At 33.8% G+C, this 23418-nt stretch overlaps 1 protein-coding gene across 2 annotated transcripts in view; it reads left to right on the top strand.

Moving 5' to 3' along the window:
- The window catches only part of LOC134250622 (uncharacterized), a 34512-nt gene extending 19039 nt beyond the window's left edge, over positions 1-15473 (top strand). For both annotated transcript variants that reach the window (XR_009988540.1, XR_009988538.1), the window contains 2 exons: positions 14079-14172; positions 14471-15473. The gene's annotated coding sequence lies outside the window, so the exon portion shown is untranslated. The remainder of the gene's footprint in view (positions 1-14078; positions 14173-14470) is intronic.
- The last annotated feature ends 7945 nt before the right edge of the window (positions 15474-23418 follow it).

Here is a 23418-nt window from a genome sequence, read left to right as displayed (position 1 = left end):
AATGCAGATATAACAAAACTTAATGCTTTAGTTGAAACTACAGATTGGGAATGTTTAATTACCAACGCAGAATCTATTGATAAAGCTACCGAAAATTTTACATCTACATACTTAGACAGCGTTAGAGAATGCGTTCCTGAGAAATCAGTTAATATGATTAGACCCAAAGACAAACCTTGGTTTGATTCTGAATTAAGAAGAAAAAAGACTACGAGAAAAGGCACTCAAAACTAAAAAACCACATGATTGGGCAAATTTTAGACAAATTAGAAACAAGTTTAATAACATGAAAAAGCATGCAATTGAAAATTACCAAAATAATATTGAATCTGAACTCAATGATGCAAGCAAAAATAATTCAAAGATATATTGGAAACTAGTTAAGGAAATTTTTAAAACCAAGTCAAGAACAGACATTCCCCCATTACAATACAATCCAAAAATGGTGGTGACGATAAGATAAATGTTCTAAATGACTATTTTGCTTCAATTTCAAATATATACATTTGTGGTATCTCTCTATTATATAAACATACAGAGAGAAAATATCTTCAATTCTGTATGAAGTTTGTCAGAGGTCAGAGGTCAATGCGTGACCTAATCACACGGCGCAATAATATCCACCGGTACATAAATTATAAAATGACCTGCTCTACTTGCTTTTCGTGTATAAAAATGAATAAAATAAGCAAGTAAAATAATAATTATTTTATTTCAAATGTAAATAAGTATTTCATACAGTTTTTGGGCTATTGATTCAACCTGTGTACATAGAGAAAACTAGGAGCCTAGCGTTTGTTTACATTTTTCTTCACTTTTGTCAGCTGCACAGTCTCTAACGTTCATCCTTATTTTTTGGATAGACCTTTGGTTAAATTTTCATGATAAACTTTTATTTTATCTTTAAATTTTACTCACGATAAATGTGTAAATCTGTTGGAAAATATCTTTGCAATCATGCCATGAACAGCTGCCAAACACCTCGGCGTTTTCGTAGTTCAATGTAAAGCTGTCGCCATTGTCTCCGTGTTTATCAGTGTTTTACGATAAGTATGCCTTTAGTTACTGAAACCGTGGAATATTTTTGATCAAATTGCAAATTAACTGGCTCGGACAAGTGTCTCAGTCCATCGGATCCATTTTAGGTCTATGGATCCATCCATCCCTTTCCAGCGACCGAAATTCCTCCAACTTTTTATCATCAAACTTCGGACGTGTTTCTTGTGTCTTTTCAGCATCGATTATCATTTTCACGAATAAAATATTTCCAGACAACAATCTGTTCACTATTACTGATCACAAGTAGTCTTTCACAAAATATTCCCTTCGAAACAGATTCCTTAGCCTAATGAATTTGAAGCGTAACCGCCATGCAAGCCGATTTACACCTTGCGTCATTTTGCAAAATCTACGACGGACGGTTAGTGCGATAATTTAAATTCGAAAATATTCAATTGTCTGTCTCAAATGTATATATAAGTAATAAATAACAAGTTTATAAACTTCAATGGGAATTGAAGTGGGTCGGTACGTGATCAAATCTTCTGAGAAGGCCTTCGGCCTTCACAGGATTTGATCACGTGACCGACCCACTTCAATTCCCATTGAAGTTTATAAACTTGTTATTTATTTCTTAAGTGTTGATGATGAACATTCTGATTTACCCGAAGAAACCGCCTATGTGCAACACAATATTTGATAATATACATATTTGTGAACAAGAAATAATAGATATTTTATCAATACTCCCTGTAAATAAGGCCACTGGAGCAGACTCTGTTAGTCATAAAATGTTAAAAGCTACCAAATTTACTATGGTAAAACCTTTATATTTATTGTTTAATCGTTCACTGAATGAAAACATATTTCCAAACAACTGGAAAATTGCTAACGTTATTCCACTTTTCAAAAAAGATGATCCCACGGTTTTGTCTAACTATAGACCGGTTTCATTGCTTAGTTGTGTGAGTACAGTCATGGAACGTATTGTATTTAAGCACTTATACAACTATTTTCATTGTAATAATATTTTTTATAAATACCAAGCTGGTTTTCTACCTGGTCACTCCACTGTATATCAATTAATTGAAATGTATGATAACATTGTTAGACAAGTTGATGAAGGGAAATTTTCTTGTATAATACTTTGTGATCTGTCTAAAGCCATTGATCGTGTCTGGCAAAAAGGCCTTTTATTTAAACTTAAGATGTATGGTATAAATGGTAATATGTATCACTGGTTAAAAAGTTATTTAGAAAACAAAATGCAAAGAGTGATGTATAGGAATTTGTTATCATTACCGGCACCTCTGCAGGCCGGGTTACCTCAAGGTTCTGTGTTAGGTCCTTTGTTATTTTTAATTTATGTGAATGATGTCGCTGATAAAATGTCAAGTTTTTGTAGACTATTTGCCGATGACAATAGCTTACAGCATGCTTCTAAATGTGTAAAATCAATTGAAAGTAATTTAAATAATGATCTTAAATCTCTAGAAGAGTGGTCAGAAAAGTAGTTACTTAAATTTAATGCCTCCAAGACTAAAGTAATGTTTTTTAACACAAAAAAGAATTTAGAACCCCCTAAGCTTCTTTTCCAAGGTAACCAATTAGAATACGCTCAAACCCACAAACATTTAGGAGTAACATTTTCATATAATTTAAGTTGGTCGTCCCATATTGAATCCTTATTAACAAATGCATACAAAAAATTGGGTCTATTGAAAAAACTCAAATTCAAACTAAATCGAAAAACCCTTTCACTGATATATACGTCATTTATACGCCCCCAGCTTGAATATGCTTCAGTAGTGTGGGGAGGTTGTTCAACGTCAGATTCTGAAAAATTAGAAAAATTACAACTACAAGCAGCCCGTACTGTTACTGGTTTGACTTTATTAGCTTCTAGAGAGTCCTTATATTTCGAAACTGGCTGGGAGCCACTAAGTGATAGACGAAAGCTACATAGATTACATACTATGTATAAGATTCATAATACATGTAATTTAGTTCCTGAGTATCTCTGTGATATTATACCTGATTTACGTTTCAACGCGTCCATTCATACAACAAGAAACTCTCAAAACTATAATACACCCATGTGTAGATTACAAACTTATAAATCATCATTTACCATCTGTAGTTAACAAATGGAATTCATTATCGCTATAGAAATTAGAAACTCGGGCTCACTATTGAACGATTGCACAAAAAATAGCAGTAGCTCCACCTTATTTCAGTTTCGGAAAAAGACGTAATAATGTACTACACACCAGACTTCGACATAACTGTGCATTAAATATGTTATATTTAGAGTACGAGTTTCCTACTGTATCAGAGATACAGGGCGGGGCTTGAGGCGAGAGCGATAGCTCGAGCCGGGCCCCGCCCTGTATCTCTGATACAGTAGGAAACGAGTATTCTAAATGACTTGTGACATGACCTTTTAAAATGACCTCACCAATTTACATTCATATTTGGGTACATATCTCTCAACCAATCAGATGATTTTAGCAGAAAGTTGATTTAGTATCCCATTTTAAGCAGTCGCAACTGAAATGCCGAGAGAGGTGGACGTGCAGGTATTTATCATTTTAAAATAGTTATTTAGGGGATGCATTATATAATTTGTTTTCCAAAAAAATAAATTTAGATTTGATTGCTTAGGTTTTTTTCTCTATCCAGCTGTTGCCGACTTCGTTTTTTTTTTTAATTTAAGCTACGATTTAATGCAAAACATTTTAATATACAGTATAAGAATCATGTGGGGATGTTTTTGAAACAAAAATACCTCGGGGAAAACGTATTCTGAGAGAAATGTCCGACAATGTCCTACACCTGTCGTAATATAAAAAAATTGAAATAAACAGATGAAATGAAAGCGGGGGGGGGGGGGGGGGGGGGGGGAGGAGCATTTTACCTTCATGTTTTTAATAAAATGTAGAGTAACCAAAGGGTATGCCAGCACTCACTGGTGCCCCCACTCAACCCTGCTGTGAGTTTTTTTTCTTTTTCGCTTTCTTAAATGATTTTTGCTAAACTTGTATACATACGCTTTTTAATTTATCAACAAGAAACGATACCACCACATAGTGTGTTGGTTGGCTCTAAAGCTACCCCTTCCCCGAGTGTAATATACGAGTTTCCACTTATTTTTTTTCGGGGGGGGGGGGGCATAGTAATCATTTGTGAACTGTCCCACTCGATCCCTCCTTTCTAAAATTTTTGAATTCGACACTAATAACTTTACGTTGTAAAATTTTATTCTTGATTCACCTCAAATTTTGAGTAAATACTAAGTGTTTTCACGGGAATTGAACGATTTTGTGTCTGTATATACAGATACAGCTTTCCGTCATGGCTAAAAATAAACCGTACTGTATCGTTGATATTTTGAAGATGCAGTACAGTTTCTGCTCATTTGCATAAGAAACGCCCACAAAAAGTGTTCTGTATCGCAGTTAGAGTATGCTTGACTTCAAAGGAAAACTCGCCGGGTCATGTCACAATCCTTAGTTAATCATACTGATGTACCCCGATAGCCAGCCTTCGGTGAACTGTCGATTTTAAATTGTGTGTTTAAAAAAAGGGGGGTGGGGTGGGGGTAAGAAGACAAGCCAAAAAAAATCTCCGAATAAAAAGACCGGCAAAAGTTAAAGCTAAGAAACATAATCCATCGTTGATTGAATTTAGATACTGGTAACATGGGAGATCCAAACCTTCTACATCAACAATAAATATTTTTTTTCTACCATTTTAACAGTAATAAAATATGCTATAAGGAAAAAAATACGGATGATGGGGATGCCACGAAAATTTTGCTAAAATTAAAGAACTATATGCGGTATATTGCATATATTTGCCCCCACAAAAGTAAAATTTTGAAAACTTCCTGAAATGCGCTGAATTCAATAAATTGTAGGAGAAATATAAATTAACAGAAAATATTGTAGTGTCAAAGCAGTGTATTCACAATTTTTGTTTTTATGACGTCACAAACTAGTCCGATTTTATATCCTTCTTCAGAAAGAGGACAAAATGGACAAAATTTCAACAATTTTAGCTTTAAAATTAATAGAGCGCAAGTTTGTTCAGGAACAATATTGACATATTTTATTGATATTATCATTCTACACATTATATCAAAATATTGATCCTGAACACACATGCGCTCGGTGACTTTTACTCAAAATATCGACGAAAAATATACATTTTTCTGTAAAATTCATAAAAAAAATGAATTTTACGTCATGTTTGTGACGTCATTACGTACATATGGCGTCATTACCTATGAAAATATTCAGTGCTTTGAAGTCAGCATATACTCCCCTGTTTAAGAACTTAATTAAATATATCTCCATCAAAGTTTGGTTTGGGGGGCAAATTTTGGTTATTACCGAATAAAGTTCTTTGTTTCAAAAACTAATTTAAAATGATCAAATAAATACATTCAAAGGAATTGAATGGTAGAACTTTCTAAAATTGTTCCGATGAAATGAATGAATGAAAACCTTCTGGAACCTATTTTGCAATATGTTAAGAAATCAAACACAGCTATTGTAGACTTTTCCCAAAAGCATTATTAATACCCAATGTTGAAGAAATCAACAATTTTACATCGACAGTGATATTATAAATGAGGATATTTATAAACCAAAAGGAAAAAAAAAACTATAGATTAAGCAAAAAGACGTACGAATTTCTGGATAATACCGGATACATGGCTACATCTCTTTAGAATACATCGATGAAAGCAAAAAGTATGTGACAAATTGTTATATTATACTTTCATATAAATTAGTTGAATCTGATTTGTCGAGAAACATCTGTTAAAAAACACTATTACCCGCTGAATAATGAAGACACGCCCTCCAGCGTAGCAACAGTCAACATTGCTTGACGACGGGTGATATTCCAAAAAATAGCGACTGCGCAGTATTTATGCGCACGGTTCACTGTTATATGTATCTGTATAAACTATTTAGTATAATATGATAAATATAGCATGTAGTTAAGTGTAACTTTGAAAATTTTCACCCCTCGAAAACCATTGTCAACCTAGGCTGCGCCTCGGTTGACTAATTTTTTTCTTGGGGTGAAATGCGCCTCGGTTGACAATGGTTTTTCTTGGGGTGAAAATTTTCAATGTTACACTCAACTACATGCAATATTTATATAATGGGTGTAACTTCCAAAAGTTATGAAAATGTTTAAAATCTTTAAAAACTTTTTTTTTTTTAAATAAATTTATTAATCATAATGCAAACCCGTTTACAATTTCTAACTAACCCGGGCCAGGATAGTTAGTATAACAAAACTAACAGAGTAACATAATAATTAAAGCATTTCTACAAATGTCACCATCTGATTTTTATACAAGTGAGTTTTTGTTAAATTCATTAAAATGTCCATAATGTTTTTAATATTTGTTTTTACATAAGAAAATAACATATCTTTTGTTTCAGTTTTGTTCTGAAATCTGCAAAACATTTTAAATTTATATATCTTATATGCTAAGAAAGATACAAAGGTATTTAAAAATTGTATTTTGGAATTCCGTTCAAAATAAAAACCTAGGACCACATGCTTCCACTTTAACACAGAACTCAAATAAATTTTTCCATTGTATATGAACATGTTCACAATCAAAAAGTAAATGCAATGTCTAATATCTTCAATTTCATCACACATATTACATAAAGCGGATGCTCTATATTTGCATTTAAAAAGAAAACTGTTACAACACAATGTATTATTCAACAATTGGTAATTAAATTCACATATTCTTTTGTCACAGATGTCTTTAACCTTGTTTCTATATATATCCTTGCAACTCTCTTGAGCAACAGAAAATAATTTTTTAAACATTACTTGATGGCTTTGAGTTTTAATTTAATTTAATGAGTAAATTGTCGTAAAAGAAATTACATTTTTTATCTTCAATACAATATACACCATTTACAAAATTAAAACGCTTCCCTATATTCTGTATGTATGCACAACAAGTCATATTGAATCGTACATTTTCTATAGATTGCTGTTTTTAATATTTTGTATTCACACATCCAATTCGATTTTTGTTTTAAATCAAAGGACAATTCTTGTAGACTTTTAAATTTTCCATTTTTGTTAAAAGGGTCTTAACATGTGTTATCCCATCTTTAAAAACTTTAATGAGCGTGAAATATATATCACTGACTATTGAATTGAGGATATGAGATAAATACGTCACAATTTGAGTTGAAATCTTCAACTCTGATACGATACATGTATCAAAATACCCCGAATATCTCGATATTAATTTCTTAAAGTTCCGTTGAAATCGAAATAAGACTTTATATCATAATCCTTACGTGACTCTACGGAAATTAATTAATATACAAGCACAATTTTTCTTCTTTTAAAGAAAATATTGCCCATTACAGCACGCAAGTAGCAACGAGGGTGGGGTTTAAATTGAAAGTCCCCCCTCCCCCCAACCTCCAAACACACACACACATACACACTTTTTGTTGCAGCATAGTCAAATTCGTGCACTATGGGACAAAAGAATAAGGAAGCGTATTGTGTTTTATTAAGAAAATTTGATACTGAAAGAAGACTGAACCTACCCCCACGCCCCCCTCCCAAACGGCGAAATTGGATTCGAGTTTCGACACACCCCCCCCCCCCTTTTTTTTTGGTTAAGTAGTTTTTATGGTAATTTTTTTTTCAGGCTGAACCCTCCCTCTCTTTTTCAAACGAGTTGTGTGGGGACAGGCGAAGTTACGAGTCAAATGTTGTTGTTTTTTATTTTGATATGTTTGGTATGTTCTGAAGTAATAACTAGGGTAAAAATGGTTTGCCTAAATATTTTCTGCGAAAGAGAGTCAGATTAGAGCGGTATATTACTACTTAATTAACAGCATCGCCTTATAAAAAGCATTAACGTATGTTGGACGTAATAGTTCATTATTGGATAAGACAATCGTATCGAAATGTGAAAAGCTTATAAGGTACTGTAAATCACTTTTTATTCGCGAGAACTTTATTTTCGCGTACTTACGCGAGACAGTGTGCTCGCCAAAATAAACTTCTCGCGTATAATAGCATTCCTTAAGATTATATAGAGCAATAACCACAATTCGCGAAAAATTTTTCTCGCTAATCAAGAGTCAATGACTATCTCGCGAAAATCAGGTGTCGCGAAAATTTAGTGATCTACAGTATCAAGTAAATAAGCCATTGTCATAGCCATTGTCACGGAGGAAAATGAATAGATGAATAGATTTTGCTTGTCAAGGAATTTGGTGGTTGAAAGTGCCCACAACTGAAAAAAATATAGCTGCTCCCATTTTTTGAGATCATAGTACCGATCCTTCTAAGAAATATACAAATGTTGTGTTCAAGTGAAAAAGGGTACAGGTGCCACAAAATAAAAAAAAAAGGGGGGTTAATGTGCAGAAATATTTGTAACCGATTTTAATTGTGATTTACTTTTTCAAAAATAAGAAGTTAAGTGACGGTTTCAATTTGAGGTATAAATTCAAAGAAAGTTGCAATTTAAGGTACGTTTATTTGCTATTTATTACGTTTGTACTCCATACTTAAGACAGGCGAAGAAAATGAATTGTATAAACAATGGAAACTTAGACCTTTAAACATTTTTAATAAAATATTCAAAAACGTAAAACAATTTAAAATCCGCTTGCATGGAAGAAGGGAACGTATATTTTTTTCACGAATGTTTATAAAAGGAATAAACGTTTTTAAAAGCAAGTATTATATATCTTAGCGTATCTGAATCTATTTCTCAATTGAATTTTTCGGTGATACAGAAAATGCAGGGTGTTTTTTTTATCGTAAGAGTTATAGGGAATAAAGTTACCTATGTGTGTTGGTGAGTGAATGCTGTCTCGTAAGATTTTTTTTAATTCAATATCGGGATCGATGTGCTTTTTGCGAGGGGTGCCCCATTTTGCGCGCGGTGTCCTTCTGCATGGGATTTTTTTTTTTCTCTCTCTCTCTATATATATATATATATATTTCTTTTAATCTTTAAGTGTTATAAGTGCTTTATATATTTTATAAATTGAATTAGATTATTTTATATAAAATGAATAATTTGTATGACTTAAAATAAATATTATTTTCCTACTGATTATGTTATAAACCATTCCTAGATTCGTTTAGACCCCCCTCCTTTTATGAAATTACTAGATCTGCTCTAAAATTAGCATGAAAATAGTCATTAACATACGAAATCCCTTAGGAATAGTTACATACTAGTTGCTTGGAAGAAAAAAATTAAATACTTTCTCAAATTTTTAATTCTCAAAACGATTGAGGTTATTTAAATAACATGTAATTTTAAGATTTTTTGAAATTTGATTTAGATGCAGGCGACGTCATTACCTTTTCAGTGAGTAACGCCAATTTTTTTTTTTTTTGGAGCGCATCACTAAAATGCTCATAAAATACCCAAAAAGTGAGATATTTTCAAAATTTATGTATATTTGCATTCAGAAAGAGTCCGGCTATCAAAATTTACCAAAAAGTCAATTTGTGAAAATTTGACCTTAAGGGCCCTTTTCTCGTGACGACAGTCATTTTTTTTTTTTGGCAAGACCTTTCATTGGATACCAATTACCTTGATCTTTTGACCTTGGAGATTTTAGTACTTATGAAAAATTTTATTCTTGGCCTTCCTTCGTATTTCGGTATTGTATTTCCAGTGAGTTTGCATTTAAGAAAATTTTAATCTTCGCTATGTTGTCATACGGGGGCATCAGTGTTTCACAAACACATCTTGTTTTCTTTTGTTATTGTTATTCTAGTACGAGGGTTGATCCAAAAGTAATGTCACAACTTTGATAAAATTGCTACTAGTCAACGTAAATCAATGAAATTATATATGTTCGAAGCTATATTTATTACAAATCAGCCCTGAAAAAATCAAATCAAAATTATTTATACTTTTCAAAATATCGAATTATATACAAAGTGCAATTATGGTGGTCGCCGCACCTAAATAACGTCATATAATGGATGCGCGCCGTCATACACTTTTGAAAACGCTCCCCCTCGTTTCATTAAAATGTTTGAGATTCACGAGCACATTCATATATATTTCTCTTTTTAAAAGAATTATTGGCACCCATTGTACACTCACTCTATACATGATTTAGTTCTCTGTCAAAATTATTTGTACAGCACCATAAGACAAACTTAATTTTTCTCATTTCACTCTAACCGTCTCTCTTTTTGGACAATTTCAGACACCATTGAACGTTTCCGCCCGACCTCCCATCTTTCGGTCTTTCTGTCCTCTGCTGATAACTCAGTGACCCATGACACACTTAAAATTACTGAAACCATCTATAAACAAGTCTCTTTTTTACATTCTCCTTGCTATGTGTCTGATTAATTATTGTAACTGTCTCTTAGGACAATTTTCCCATTTTGAAGCAAAAAACGCATTACAGATCGTATTGGCGGTTTTCTCCATTTCGACATTTCCTTTGTTCAATACAGCTGATTAAAACAACAATGTTTATGATCAAAAAGCAATGACGTCATTTTATATTCAAGTTAAGACTAGAAAATGTTGTAAAAATTTGTCTTTTAAAATATTGGGCGACTAGACGCTTTTTTAGATGCTTTTTAATGTGTTTGTCTTTTTTCATACTAATAATTTACACTTTAAAACTTGACGTTTAGTTGTGACGCGGCGATACCCCTTACGTTTAATATTTTAAACGTCTATAAAATTCATTCAAGTTAACATTTTTAAATGAAACTTTCAATTTCAGTTAGATTTATTTTTATGCATCTTTTGGTATAATATATTTGATAATATTACGTCAAATATTAAAGATATTGACACAGTGACATTACTTTTGGATCAACCATCGTAGAATTACGTTGTAATATACTACTTGGAAATTTTCTAAAAGCTTTTTACCATCTGTGAAATTGATTTCCCCAGAATCAGGACAAAAAGAAGAGCAAAGCCGAACACATTTCTAAAATAAATTAGAATGTAGATATTTTCATTACTCCAGAAAATCTAGAAAATTCAATTTATGTAATATGATGGTGAACAGGATCCTCTGTCCTGGTGATAGGGAAGTGTATAATTTACAAAAAAAAGCTTTGATTAAAAATGTTAATTGTCATAAATAGTTTTAGACGATTTTAAAATTACAGAACATTTTGAAATCTCAGGGATTGAAATTCTCTTTGCTGTTCTGTTCATGTATAAGCATTTTTGCTAATACCGTATTTTTTTAAAATAAATCTTGATGCTTCACTAGTCTTTAAATCAAAATATCCCTCATACATTTAAATTGCAATGAATGATCATCTATAAATGATTAAACTTTTGAATCTAACTTGATTACAGAAACAAGGAGCTTGGAGATCTCCATCAAAATTTGGAGTGGATTATGATGATGTCATTAGAAGTGTTATTGAGAGTGAAATGAAGAACCTGGCGGTACCTTTCAGTGTGGATCAGTTCCGATCACATCGACCCACACTGGAGAAATATTTTCATAGAAAATTAAGAGAAAGACTGGAAGGTATATGTACCATCAGTAATGCTACATGTTAGTTTGAATAAATTAAGGAAGAAGTAGGTACAGTTATAGGTTTATTGTGCCCTAAAATTTTAATGTTTTCAAAAAGTTTTGAAACTGGCTTAAATATTAGTTGAGTACATGTGTATGACTAAAAATCAGGAAGGAATATGGCATGAAAGAGTATTATTCTGGAAATACATGTATGATGTCATTAATTTGATGCATTTCTCTATTTCAAACAGAAAATGTCTCAAAATGACTCATTTCAAGGGTTATTTTGCTTTAAAAAATAGTGTCTACAGCCGTCGCCCACTTTAAGTTTGGGATATGTTGTGGAAAATTCTTTGAAAAATCACACATCTCCAAATTATTGTGGGCGACGCCTGTGGAAATGTTATCTAAAAGAAAATTCCATTGAAAATTGTTGTCTTCTGCAACTTTTCAAGAAAATACGGGAAAATACACATGTTTATGACGTCACAATTAGCATTTAGAAGGTCATGAGAGAAAAATGATTTGTATGATCTTTATGCATGGCTCTTCAAGGAGTCCGAAGGCATGAGTTTTAATTTTTCTACATCACTTGCTATCTGTTTTCGTCCGTCGTCGTGCGTCGTCCGTCGTCCGTCGTGCGTTAACATTTGAACATTTTCAGCTTCTTCTCTGCAACCCCTGAACCAATTTCAACCAAATCTGGCACAAAGTATCTATGGGTAAAGGGGAACAAAAATTGTGAATTTCATGATCCCTGCCTCCCTGGGGCCAGAGGGATGGGGCCAAAACCACTAAAATTAGTGCAATCTTTAAAAATCTTCTTCTTTACTCCTGGACATCAAGCAGTCAAATTGTTTGCATGATTGTAATCAGCATTGAGTCCTCTACCAAAATTGTGAAAATCATGACCCTGGGGTCAGGGGCTCTAGTGCTAGGGTGGGGCTAAATAAGTATATAGTGAAAATGCATTATTTCTTTGAAAATCTTCTTCTCTGCTCCTGGGTTTTAAATAAACCAACTAAGTTCATAGTTATGATGAGGAAGAGTGCCTCTACCAAAATTTTGAATTTTATGGCTCCAGGGTCAGGGGTTCTGGTGTAAGGGTGGGGCTCTATTGATTATATATAGTAAAAATACATGAATTCTTTGAAAATCTTCTTCTCTGCTCCTAGGAATTAAATAGACTAACTAAGTGTAAAGTTATGATGAGCAAGAGTTCCTCTACCAAAATTGTGAATTTTATGGCCCCAGGGTCAGGGGTTCTGTGATAGGGCGGGGCTCTTTTGATTATATATTGAAAATACATGAATTCTTTGAAAATCTTCTTCTCTGCTCCTAGGTATTAAATAAACTAACTAAGTTCATAGTTATGATGAGGAAGAGTGCCTCTACCAAAATTTTAAATTTTATGGCTGCAGGGTCAGGGGTTCTGGTGTTAGGGCAGGGCTCTTTTGATTATATATTGAAAATACATGAATTCTTTGAGAATTTTCTTCTCTGCTCCTAAGTATTAAATAAAATAACTAAGTACATAGTTATGATGAGCAAGAATGCCTCTTCTAAAATTGTGAATTTTATGGCCCCAGGGTCAGGGGTTCTGGTGTTAGGGCGGGGCTCTATTGATTATATAGTGAAATTACATTAAATTTATGAAAATTTTCTTCTGTGTCTCTATGAAACACATGAACTACCTATATAGTTGTGATGAGCAAGGGCCCTAATCTTGCAGAATTGTGAATTTAAAGGCTTCAGGGTCAGGGGTACCATAGAGGGCGGGGTCTGTACTTATATACTGAAAATGAATGAATTGTTTGAAATCTGCTCCTTGGAATTAATCAAATATTCAAGGATGCCTTTTCAAAAATTGTGCAGTGTGTGGATCTAGGCCTAAGTGTCAGGGGTTCATGTGTGGTAAGGGCACTACTGATTATTGCTGAATATTACTGATTAGTTGAAATGCATTTTTTGTTCCCCTACCCCACCTATGGGTATTAAGTAACCAAGCTAAGCAACTGCGAAGTGTATTGTTAAGATGACCAATGGTGCCTCTTTCAAAATTGTGAATGCCAGGTTTAAAAGATGAATCAAATTCAATAACTGAAAAGTTGTTGCATAATGCTCAGGTGACCTATAAGGCCCATGGGCCTCTTGTTAAGAAAAACATAAGGCAATAGCTGTATTGAAACTGTACCTTGTTCTTTATGAAAGTAAGAAATTAATGCCAGTTAATTTTATTCGCGCTTTTTGTAATACTGTATGCAGGGTTATTTTGGCCCTTTCACACCTGAAAACTGATTGTAGCACTGTTGTAAATTTACCCAGACATGATTGTATTTAAAAGATAATGTTGTAGTCTTTGAACTTTCTGTTTAAAATGTGTCCACTTCCAACTAGGAAAAAGGGGGCAAAAGTAAAATGGGGGTAAATATGTTTCTGTTTTGTTTTACTGTCAACAATTTAAAATAAATGGAAATGAATGAGAATTTTGGACATTTTTAAAATGCTTAAATGATTTTGTTCTTTTAGTTTTGAGGAAAATGCTGACAGAGAGGAGTTTATTCAGGAAAAATGGTGGAAATTAAAAAGACATTGCGGAACACAACACAATTACGTAATACGGGTAAACATTACAATAATTAAAAAAGGATACAATATTTAGCACATGTACTTATTTTTTGTACTATATTTTTCTATGCTAGAGGCTCAGGTGAGATTTTCTATCACCTGGGTAGCATGATGGGTTTAGATACATTACCTTTCCTTGTAATGCTTTAGCAAGTGTCCTATAATTTAGGCAGAAATATTCCTTAGTTGTTTATTCTTATGACATAGCCTACTTTTACAGTAAATATGCATTTACAAGAACTAAGAACTTGATTACCAGTTTACAATAATAATATGAAATTTTCTCTCTCCAGCAAATGAAATTCAGCAAGCAGCATTTGCAGAATCGAGAAAGATTGGTATTGAAGCCTCGGTAAACCGTGAAGCAAACTTGACTGCAGCATACAATTCTGCTCTGTCGGCCATGTTTACGAGGTTAAATGTCACGGAGGGGGAGCATAAGCTGTCAATCATGATGATTCGAGCTCTGGAGGATGTGGCAGTTAAGGGTAACCTGTACAGGACTTATGGGTACGACAATGGTACCATGTCACTGTATACAAAGAGTATGTCCATAGGATAGGACTCGAAGAGAATATTTTTTCTTCTCTCTGCTCAGCTTTACTTACAATAACTGAACATATTTATACCTCAACCATTATTAACAATTTGAAAAAAATGATAGTTTTAATATAATTGTTTTTTCCTTGTTTTGTTTTTTGTACAATATACATATCAAGTGTCTATTATTTATTTCCCAATTTTCTCTTGTTCTGATGATTTGTGCTTCGTGTTTAATTTTTAATAGCATTGTAAATTTTTACTCATCTGTTGTACAGATGTATGTATGATCCCAGAGTTCCAGGGAACCTAGTATAAATCGTGTATTTTGTTTGTCAGGAATTTAATTATCATTTTATTTATCTGTCTCTCTGTAATGATTTAAGATTTATTCCATTTTATATCTCTGACATTTTTAAAGACAAACTATTTATATATGTGAAAAATCCAGATAGGAGATTTGCATGCTCAACACTTCTAAAGCCTGGATTGTGCAGCATAATATTTTACTAAGTAGCGGGTAGTTTGTTGAGACTTCTTTGTGTTTATTGTCATCTCTGTTATAGCCATATAAAATAGTTTTTATCAGGTTTTTTTTTATGTTTTCTTAACTTTCTGTAAGAGATAAAACAAAATTATTATGGTGCTATGCATTCATACTTGTTAGTGCTTTGAGGTATACACTTCATTGATGCCTTATAAAATTCAATACATGTATTTTCATGGATCCTATGTTTATGAAAATAAAGTTATTTAAATGCATAGAAAATTTTGCTCTCTTCATTTCAAGAACATTCTCGTCGTTACCCCCACCCCTTTCACCAAGTAATTTTTGAGCATTTTGATTTATTTTTTATTCCTTGCTCTTCTGTTCAATTCTCATTCAGTTGGTTGTTTTCTTGATTACCTTATTAAATAAGATGTAAGTATCATGGATTACTGAAGTCCTGATAAATTGAGTGCCATTCTGGAGTGTTCCATGACAATAATTACAGTTTGAAGAGGACTGTACATGAAACTCCTAAATGTTTAGGAGTAAAGGTAATACTGCATGAAAAAGGAAGAAAACAAATAGTGCTCAAACTCTTAAGGTGGATTGATACTCTGATAAGGGAGATAACTCTTAATGACATTAATGTCTATTATTCCTATATAAATTTGCCAAGTTGTAGTGTCTTGTCCAATTTTGCTCCACAAGCAGTGCTATAATTGTTTGTACTTTGTTTTTAATTATAATATATATTTCTTTTGGAAAATCATTAAGGTTCAAGCAACATTTGATATAATTTGATATAATGTTTGTGAACCTTAAAGGCAATTAAAATAAAAGAAACTGGTAGCAGAGAAGAAGGTGACCTCCAGATCATCAGAGATGAGACCCAGGTGTTGATGAGAAGTCACGGTTCACTGACTTGTACATGCTGGCTATATATGGACACAACCTTGTATACCTGCTAATTTGTGTGTACAGTGTATATAGATAGGAACAACACTACAATTATCTTCTAGTGATACTGTTGATCTAGTCCCCCAAAGTCATTCTCTTATTTATGGGGAGAAAATGGACACAGCCACTCAGAGCTCGACAGTTTCATTAGAAACAATTCACTCACTGCTGATGCAAATGAACTCGAAACTATTAGTCATTGAAAATTATGTAGCTTTAGAGAAAAGACTTACATAAATTGAATTAAGGTGTCAGACATAAAGACTATAAATGACTTGGTCTCAACACTGAAAAGCAAAGTAAGTACTACATGTATTATATTGAGAACGATTTTTAAAACAGCTATGAAACAGACAGATTTTGATGTGGAACAAAGTGCTGCTGCAGCAGCGACTTGCCAGATTTTTGACGACGTTCATAAGACCGCAGAAAATGGAATTAAAATTCATAAAACTAAAACCATGTGGGAGAATGTGAACAAAGAATTAAGCTCAATGACAAGACAAAATGAAGAATTACAGAGGTCTATCACTGATCTAATCAAAGTACTGAAAGTACTGGGAAGCGCTAAGCATGGCTTGAATTTGAAATTCATCAGAACAATATACATTTGTGGTATCTTTCTATTATATAAACATACAGAGAACAAATATCTTCAATTCTGTATGAAGTTTTTGCGAGGTCAGAGGTCAATACTAGTACGTGACCTAATCACACGGCGCAATAATATCTACCGGTGCAGAAATATATAAAATGACTTGCTCTACTTGCTTTTCATGTATAAAAATGAGCAAAATATGCAAATAGAATAATAATTATTTTATTTACAACATTAACAAGTATTTCATACAGTTTTTTGGCTATCGATTTAACCTGTGTACATGGAGAATATACCGATAAAAACTAGTTCATCCATCCCTTTCTGGCGACCGAAATTCCTCCAACTTTTTATCATCGATCTTCGGACGTGTTTCTTGTGTCTTTTCAGCATTGATTATCATTTTTCACGAATAGAAATATTCCCAGATAACAATCTGTTCACTATTACTGATCACAAGTAGCCTTTCACAAAATGGTCCCTTAGAAATAAAATCCTTAGCCTAATGTCAGTAATGAATTCGAAGCGTAACCGCCATTCAAGCAGATTTACACCTTGCGTCATTTTTCAAAATCTACGACGGACGGTTAATGCAATAATGTATAATCGGAAATATTTAATTATCTGTCTCAAATGTATATATAAGTAATAAATAACAAGTTTATAAACTTCAATGGGAATTGAAGTGGGTCGGTACGTGATCAAATCTTCTGAGAAGGCCTTTGGCCTTCACAGGATTTTATCAATTAATTTCCTTATTGCATTGGAATAAGTACATGTAATATTTTGACGGTGCAGCTGCAAAGGGGGGGGGGGGGGGCGAACTCAGCTCTTTAATTGAAATAAACCCAGCTCTTGATTGACTTACTGCTACATCGAATGTAAGCAGTATTACTATAACAAAGTTTTTAAATATGCAAAAAAAATTTACAAAGAGAATCTAATTTACTATCTCTGTGCAATTTTTTTTAAAGCGAGTGAGTTACTTTTATAATCTTTCTTTGTTTGTGGCACCATAGGGCAGTGACACAGTTACCCGTCCGGACAACAAGTTTACTTTTGTTGCATTGAGGGTCCAGGTTTCTGCGATAAAATTAAATTTATATCAATGTTACAGTACGGTTTTTTTTTCTTCTGACTCATCTCATTTCAGATTATGTTAGCTGGAAAGCTGGGGGGTTTTTTGGACAAATTTTGAATACCTAAGATGTTGCTGATATCCTTATCTTGAACGTAAAGTGGAGAACACAAAACCTTCTAGTGAAATTTTGAACAATAAATCATTCTATTCTCAAGAATATTATTCGTACTTACTAAAATTCAAACTTGACTGTCGGAGACAGTGCCTGTCTTTGTTATTATCGGCAGCATAGGTGATCGATCTATTGGCGGTTGTGTTTTAAAGTGCACAGGAAGAAATGAGATATTATTTTTTATTTGTTCTATTTAAAACATCCTTTAATGATAACAAATAATTCGAATTATGAATAAAAGATTTTTAAAATGCCTTAAAATTTAGTTTGAACTGTTTTATGTAGTCATAGATATTTATAAAGTTATATTTTTTATATAAACGGTTTTACAAAAAAAAAAAAATCCTAGCATGGGAACTTGTAATATATACACGCAATCAATACAAGTTACTGTGTATACAATAATGAATAGAAATTGAACTTTTAAATTTTGTATTGAATATGCTACAGTGAATAACACAACAATATTTTTTTTTAATGTTTCTCATTAATTGTGATACCAATCCCTATTCGTGCAGCATCTTGATATCAACATGTAACAAAAATTCCCGAAGACTTTACTTCTTTTTTTCATTATATTGCTATAATATCAAATTTGGGTATAAGGATATTGCATTAAATTTTGTCTTTTTGATGAAAACCCATTCTTATCCTTTATCTCTGACTCTCACGCACATGAATTATAATTAATTTGTAACGAAAATCAAAAACGTTTGACCATTATTTTTCTCGTGTAATATTTGAAGCTGATTTATCAATATTTCTTTTTAAAATAAAAATGTTTAATTAAATACTAGTATACTCTTCTACTTAGAAATAAAAATATATTATGGGCAGCGGAAAGGGCAAGCAAAAATTACCAAAATGAGAAAACAAACAATTATTTTAATTTCAATGACCATAAAAACATAACAAATGATATACAATGCATAATCAACAGACATTCCGCAAAACAAATATACATTAAAGCAAAACCAACGACCACGTACGTAACAAATACATATGAATGCAAAACCAACGATCATCTTTGCAGAACAAACGTACATAAAAACACGACAAGCGAAAAAACCTTAACATTTTGGTAATTTTTGCCCTTTCCGCTGCCCATAATATATCATATAAAAAATTCGTGAGTATTTTCCTTTTGACTCATTTTGGCGGCATTACTTTAAAATGCTTCAGTTTTTTTTTCTTCACTATGTAAAACATGCTGACAAGAATGAAATATCCACAACACCCAAGCGTTCAGTCTAAAGGAATTTTCTGCATCAAAATATTTTAATACAGATAAAGACCTAGTTAAACATTTATTTTAATGGAATCGTACATGTACTACTAATAGATTTGATTCCAATTTGATTTTTAGAAACTTATTGAAACTTTTAAATACACGTGCGCATTAAATCTTTTACGGTACTTGTATTAACTTTTTCGAATTACACTGCAGAAATAAGATTTGTGACATAATTGGTGTTTGCCAGTACTTATTATTATGCACCATATTGTTCAGAGATAAGATCCGCCATTATCCACAAACACAGGATTTCCGTATATACGAAAATTAATATCGACTGTACTAATTAACACCTATTATGATAACTACTACAATAAAGTAGCCGACAGAGGGTCGGGGATCTCCAGTTGTATATTTTTAGACGACTTTGTAGAGTTACATAACTTGCTCAGTGGCGTTGTATTTAGTAAGCTTAGCGCTGTACATATCACACCTCGAAATTGAGTTCGTCATTTTGAAACACAGGTGCTTGAGGACAGGACCCCCCCCCCCCCTTCAATATAGACCTCTGGGCTTTTTCTATTTTTTTCTCATAAAAAATCTTTCGTTGCCATATTTGTGATATGATCTATACCAGCAAATTGAAAAATTACCTAAAACAAACGTTCTATTAAATCTACCCTACATTCTCTATATAAAAATCAACAATTTATATACAGAGAGGGTAGATATTTTTATAAAATGTAAGTTTAAGCAAATTTTCTGAATTGATAGGATAGATTATATCACAAATGTGTCATCCATATATAATTTATGTGAAAAAAGTCTAACAGGCCCGGGGGTCTATATTAAGGGGGGGGGGGTCCTGTCCTCAAGCACCTGTGTTTTGAAATCGAACATGATACAGGCCTACAACATTTATCTTAAAAAATATAATCACCTTTAAAAAGAACCATATATATTACACCACGGAGATAATTTAGGTCAACAATAGGAGCCCATGCAAAGGCATTATAGAACTCCATTTGTTTACATCATTATTATATCATTATTCATAGAGGGCGCGTTAGGGGTGCGTTCAAGATCTAGTGGTAGACGGAATTTAAGTACAGATATGAATTTCGAACAAGAAGTTTGCTGGCCTAGCAGCTACGTAAAGAATTTGTATTATAAATATTTATGCTAAGTTTGAAATCCTGCAATGCTGCTTGGATTACGCTTTGCATCACGTCACACGCTGTGTATACCGGTATACTAAATGAAGAATTTTCTTAATCTAAACGTAAAATCTCACACATTCAATTTTGGCATGCTTTTTGTTACATATATAGTTATAAATGAAATGCATAATTATGATAATTTATAATAAAATTAACAATTTACAGGTAGACGAGCTGTGTTTTCAAAACGATTGAGTATATAGCATTTAACTACGCGTAATTAAGTTTACTAGCAACTATGGTACTGAACGCAGCCAAATATATGGCCGGTAGAGGTCGTTGATAAAAAGATTATGCAAATCATCATGAAATCTGAAGACATCCTAGTAAGCGCTTGCGCTTAAAAAGTAGGTCAATGAGGGACAATCTTATTTTTAGTGGCATTCCAGAAACACAAAACGAAGACTGTGAACTAGTTCCTAAATTTCTCGTTAACAAACTGAAAATCCGGGACTTATGGAATTCCATATATGCGACAGCCAACTGTTTACTGTCAACTGCTAACTGCTTAATGCCAACTGTCACTCCGCAATTGGCAGTAAGCAGTTGGCTGTAGGAATTCAATATAAAGGCATTTCAATAAAGTGTAGTCTAATTCTTATAAATAAAAGACATATTTATTCTCTCACAAATAAAATAAAACACTTATCAGTCAAAGAGGATTGATAATTTTTTCAGGATGTTTTGCGCATACCCGAACTAGTCCTTCGATAAAATATTATCAATGCATAACTTTGTCGAAAAAGTCCTTTGACATAATGCTTTCGATATAATTACCCGATCGTTAATTGAGATTTATATGAAAGAGAACAGTCATATGTAAGTATTAAAATGTGCATAAAATAGTTCATGCAGTCTGCTTCTTTTTTAAATATTTTTTTTCAAAACACTAAAGGAAAAAATGCTTTTAATCACATTTTCAATTTACATGTAATTACAACAAACTGACTAAGTTTATTTTGATTGGATGATTTGCTAGGCACTACTATGTCTTGCACTGATTGCAGCAGAGTGCAATATGGTGCAGTTATACCAATGTTTTAGCAAGCACAATTAGTTAATGCCCTTTAAAAACATTCCCCACCATCCACCCTCCAAAGTCAACCTTTATATACAATTTCCTCTTGTACCTGAAAGTAAGTTGCAAAATTTGCATAATGTCCGTTTCTTACCAAGTTCGATAATCAAATTATACCCCTTTGAACAACGTAGACAAAACGATTATGCAAATGTTTAGGCACTATCAACGGATAACAAGTTGGTATACTATATAAGACTAGAGAGTCGCTCACTCGTGTAAAGTTTGGTCTTATATGTTGTGAGTTTCTATCACTGTACAAGTACTACTAATTGGCCAAGCATGACGGCCTAGCACTGAAAGCGCTCTTAATTGATCTACAATGGGCGCTTTGCTTGAATGAATCTAAAGATGTTCACTCGTCAGTCAGACAGGAAAATACCTATTTATGTTAATGTTTAGGCCTAACTTAATACAGATAGACCAAATATGCTTTAAGTAGACAGTATACGTCAAGCTATTACAATGAGATGCATTGCAGCACTGTACTAGTTGATTTCTTTATTTAAGAGGGCTATTCCTTCATGTAAGAAGTCACGAAAATCATAGCCAACTTCATCATACCAGGACAGACCTTCTGGTAGAGTCAGCGGCATTTAGCAGCATTTCTCCAAAACAGACCTTCTGGTAGAGTCAGCGGCATTTCTCCAAGACACACCTTCTGGTAGAGTCAGCGGCATTTAGCGGTATTTCTCCAAGACACACCTTCTGGTAGAGTCAGCGGCATTTAGCGGCATTTGTCCAACACAGACCTTCTGGTAGAGTCAGCAGCATTTAGCGGCATTTCTCCAAAACAGACCTTCTGGTAGAGTCAGCGGCATTTAGCGGCATTTCTCCAAGAGAGACCTTCAGGTAGAGTCAGCGGCATTTAGCGGCATTTGTCCAAGACAGACCTTCTGGTAGAGTCAGCGGCATTTCTCCAAAACAGACCTTCTGGTAGAGTCAGCGGCATTTAGTGGCATTTCTCCAAAACACACCTTCTGGTAGAGTCAGCGGCATTTGTCCGAGACAGACCTTCTGGTAGAGTCAGCGGCATTTAGCGGCATTTCTCCAAAACAGACCTTCTGGTAGAGTCAGCGGCATTTAGCGGCATTTCTCCAAGACACACCTTCTGGTAGAGTCAGCGGCATTTAGCGGCATTTCTCCAAGACAGACCTTCTGGTAGAGTCAGCGGCATTTAGCGGCATTTCTCCAAGACACACCTTCTGGTAGAGTCAGCGGCATTTAGCGGCATTTTTCCAAGACAGACCTTCTGGTAGAGTCAGCGGCATTTAGCGGCATTTGTCCAACACAGACCTTCTGGTAGAGTCAGCGGCATTTAGCGGCATTTCTCCAAAACAGACCTTCTGGTAGAGTCAGCGGCATTTAGCGGCATTTCTCCAAGACACACCTTCTGGTAGATTCAGCGGCATTTAGCGGCATTTCTCCAAGACAGACCTTCTGGTAGAGTAAGCGGCATTTAGCGGCATTTGTCCAAGACAGACCTTCTGGTAGAGTCAGCGGCATTTAGCGGCATTTCTCCAAGAGAGACCTTCTGGTAGAGTCAGCGGCATTTAGCGGCATTTCTCCAAGACACACCTTCTGCTAGAGTCAGCGGCATTTAGCAGCATTTGTCCAACACAGACCCTCTGGTAGAGTCAGCGGCATTTGTTCAACACAGACCTTCTGGTAGAGTCAGCGGCATTAAGCGGCATTTCTCCAAGACACACCTTCTGGTAGAGTCAGCGGCATTTAGCGGCATTTGTCCAACACAGACCCTCTGGTAGAGTCAGCGGCATTTAGTGGCATATGTCCAAGACAGACCCTCTGGTATAGTCAGCAGCATTTGTCCAAGACAGACCTTCTGGTAGAGTCAGCGGCATTTAGTGGCA

This window comes from Saccostrea cucullata, unplaced genomic scaffold (genome assembly GCF_032062105.1).
Source record: "Saccostrea cucullata isolate Sc308-1 unplaced genomic scaffold, CSIRO_AGI_Scuc_v1 ctg6349, whole genome shotgun sequence".
In the NCBI taxonomy this organism is placed as follows: Eukaryota; Metazoa; Mollusca; class Bivalvia; order Ostreida; family Ostreidae; genus Saccostrea; species Saccostrea cuccullata.
Note: the sequence above shows the minus strand (reverse complement) of the source record. Positions and strands in the feature narration are given on the sequence as shown.